Genomic DNA, 3,957 nt, shown 5'->3' on the forward strand with positions numbered 1-3,957 from the left:
GAGGAGACTAAATACATACTGGAATAGAGAAAAAGAATGAGACAGCCAAAACAAGCATCCAAAAAAAAAAAAAAGTGAAATGAGTAATACTGTCATATGGTAGAGTAAGAAACCAAAGAACACAACATTTTCCACTGAATTTAGCAAAACAGAGATCATTTTTGAAATGATCTAATTGAGGTCGTAAAGATTGAGGCTAGACGGCAATCATTTGAGAAATAAGAGAGGAAGAAGTATATGTGGAAAATGCATACAACTCATTCAAGATACTGAACTGTAAAGGAGAAAGAGGCTTGTTGCTAGCGCAAGGCCGGAGACAAGAGTATTTTTGAAGATATGGGAATAAAGAGTATTTTTATATTCTGGAGAAATAAATGTATGAAAAGATTAATGATAAGGAGCTGATAAATAACTCAAAAAAATAGAAAGGTAGGAACTCCAAAGCTCAGCAGGAAGTAGTTAAATAATTACTGAATTAATGTGGGATGTAGACAAGATTTGGGTTAAAGGAAAAGATGTCTGGTGCTAAAATTCTGCTTAATAGGTAAATGCCAGCAGGTCAGTAGACAACGGTGATGAAGAGGAATGGAAGGTGATGTTTCTGGATTACATAATCCTCAAGTGATCAGGGATTTCTATAAGAGTGTTCAAAGGAGCATGCTTTGAAACTAAGGAGCTATGATAATGACAAATAAGCCAGACCTATAAGAAACAACTAAATTAGAAAGTATACTTTGAGTCAGCCATTTAACAAGTCTCTTGAGGGCTTTCTTTTTACTGGGAAGTGCGCTGAGGACTTAAGTTATAAATATGGATCTTTCAGTAGTTCTCAACCAGTGATGTGTAAAAATCACTGAAGAATTTAGTGGAAGGCCTAGAACCATATGTCCTTCTGGGGAATTAAAAAAAAAAAGCAGCTTTTGTTATTTTCATTTTTTTAAAGGATTTATTTATTCATTTATTTGAGAGAAAGAACATGCACGAGTGGGGTGGGAGGGCAGAGGAAGGCGGAAAAGCAGACTCCCTGCTGAGTGGAGAGCCTGGTGTGGGGCTCCATCCTAGGTCCCTGAGATCATGACCTCAGCTGAAGGCAGATGCTTAACTGACTGAGCCACCCAGATGCCCCTGTTGTTTTCATTTTGATGGTACCAGATTTCTTTGTTAGAGTGATTAGTAGTAATTAGCTATGAGATGCTGGAACAAAGCACAATCTGTCTTATACACAGAAAAAGATGCAATATCATAAAATAACTAGAAAGAAATAAAAAATCTCTAATAGAAAAATATAAAATGCTATGGGAAGAGAAAATGAGAGTGTCCACTATGTCGAAATGTAGAGAAAGGAAAGTAACATTAGGAGGATACTTCTATGTTGAGTCTCACATCCAATGTATTTGCTAGGCTTAGAAAGGGAGAGCAGCCCATGTAGGCAACTGTAAGGACCCTGAGGTCAAAACAGTAGCGTGAAACCATATTTGGAGGGACACTGCATGGATGTTATTTGTACTTATCCTTACAAGAAATTCTGGGAGGTGAGTGTTGAGATTGGGAGATGTTAAACAAATAAGCAAATGAAATAATGAAGTTAATCTTTGAACATGTTGCCATGTTGCCACAGTGTAAAGAACAGGTTATTGAGGGGAAACTGGAGTGGAGAACATCTTATAAAAAGGTTATGGAATTACTTACACTAAAGCTGATAAAAACTAAAGCAGAGCAGAGGTTATGGCAACGGGGTGGAGTACAAGGATTTGGTAAAGACTTGAGAAATATAGTGAAGATGTTGTGAGTAACAAAACAGGACAAGAAGGACTCCATGTTCCTTAACATAAACAACTGAACAGAGAGATGGTGGTGACACTGACCAAGGTTAGAGAAGCCAAAGAAGTAAATTCTTCAAGGCCAGAGTAGCATATGCTAAATCCAACCACATTTATAAAGTAAAATAATGCCAACATATGAAATTTTATATATATATATATATGTTTTTGGTGACACGCTTAGACAATTGATTATTCCACTGAAAAGTCGAGGCCATCTGTGTGACTTGCTGACAATTCGTGCATCTGTGTTTTAGTTTTCAAAGAAATTCAGCTGCAAATGATGTGAGCCATTCTCTAGCTTGCGCCTTACCACATCACATAAATCAGAAGTTGCACAGACTGTCAGGAGAGTTCTGGGAAATACGGACATAAAGGAATTCCTCCTCCTTCCTTCTTCCTGATCCCTCTTTGCCTAAGGCGTGAAGATTGATCAGACATTTACAGCAGCAACTGGCAAGATCTTATTCATTGTGGTGTGAGGGCGATTGTTGTGCTCTTCCAACAAAAGCAAAATGGCAGCATTTAAATGAACTGACACATCAGATATCTTCAGCGGTTCTTTAAAAGTAATACATTAATCAGGGAATAAACAAGGTATTGTCACCCTGACAAAATTTTAGAAGGACTGCATCAGAGGAACCTCCTGAAATTATTCCTATTGAATACAAACTGGGGCCTGACATTTTCCAAAAGGACAATATGCCTCAGAAATTTTTAGCGGTTTATTTTTTAATCTTTCTAAAGGAGAAATTGATTAGTGATCTGATTCTATAGAATATGGTGAGTCTCATCCAACGTATTTACCATTTATACATTAAATTACTACCCAGTATGAGCACGGTGGAAAAGAAATATTAAAAAGCCTCAGTTTATCCTTAGCTTGAAAGAACAAAAATTTGTTACCAAACAAACAAAAATACAATTTTTGCTTGAGAACAACCAACAATACCTTTAGATAAGCTCATCACATATTTCAACACATGAAATGGTTGTTTTTGAGTGTGTGGGAGTTTTCAAGTGCTACAATTAATGTAAATCTAAAATAATTTACAATGTACACAAAATACAAAGATATACTCTAAGGATATGTATAGATTAGATACAAGTAAATCAACATTTGCTTCCACAAGAAACTCTTTCCCCTCCTTTCTTTTACTTAACCCCTTTACTTATTGAAAAGGTGATTTTTTCATTTATTTCCTTGATTTTTATCAAAACGCTATCAGAAGAATACAGCTTGGTGGTAACATAAAATAGTGACTTATTAATGACCTTCAATATATAGGGTTAAAATCCCATAGTTTGTTATCAACTGGATGAAGAAGAATAGAGGAGATCTTAAATATTCTCACCATTAAAAAAAGGTAATTAATTCACATGATGGAGGTAATTATTTGATGTTAGTTAGCTGCTATAGTGGTAACCATTTTGTAATATGTAAGTGTATCTGATCGACACGTTGTATAACTTAAACTTTACTATGTTATATATCAATTATATCTCAACAAACCTGAAGGAAAAAAAATAGAACAAAAAAGCATATGAAAACCATGTGTAGTAGATATGTGATTGACTACTTCATAGCAGATCATTTTTTTAAAGACAATTATGGTAATCTCATCAGCCTTGCCAGAAATTGCTTCGGGCCCAATTTTTTTTTTAATAATACATGAAACCTGCTTAGTGTGGAAACGTGTTCCTTGTTCTCTTTTTAAAAAAATATGGAATGATTCACGAATCTGCATGTCATCCTTGCATAGGGGCCATATTAATCTCTGTATTGTTCCAATTTTACTATAGTGCTGCTAAACTGTATCTTGTTCTTAAAAGAGATATATAAGAAAAGAAAATCTCTCATCCTTATCTTCTCTGATATGTGAAAAGAACCCATCTTCCTGCCAGCTTAATGATGAAGATACCATTAAGGAAGACAGGAGAAAACAAAAAGGGAGAAAAATAAAACTTGAGTCTTTGATACCATCCTTGAATAGCTAAATCAACTAACACTAGAAATCTATTCTAACTCTTACTCTAATGTGAAGTAACTTTACATACTGCTGAAGGTTATTGTCAAAGTTTGCTATTTCTTTTAGCCAAAACATACCAACAAACATATGAAGGGGTGTGAGGAAGT

The 3,957-nt window shown here is 35.1% G+C and overlaps 1 pseudogene; it reads right to left on the reverse strand.

The window, feature by feature from the left end:
- Window positions 1–3,538: 3,538 nt before the first annotated feature.
- LOC123787331 (U6 spliceosomal RNA) lies at window positions 3,539–3,638 on the reverse strand (annotated as a pseudogene).
- Window positions 3,639–3,957: the final 319 nt, after the last annotated feature.

The sequence above is a fragment of the Ursus americanus genome, chromosome 17 (genome assembly GCF_024610735.1).
Source record: "Ursus americanus isolate L20-20 chromosome 17, mUrsAme1.1.p, whole genome shotgun sequence".
Taxonomy (NCBI): Eukaryota; Metazoa; Chordata; class Mammalia; order Carnivora; family Ursidae; genus Ursus; species Ursus americanus.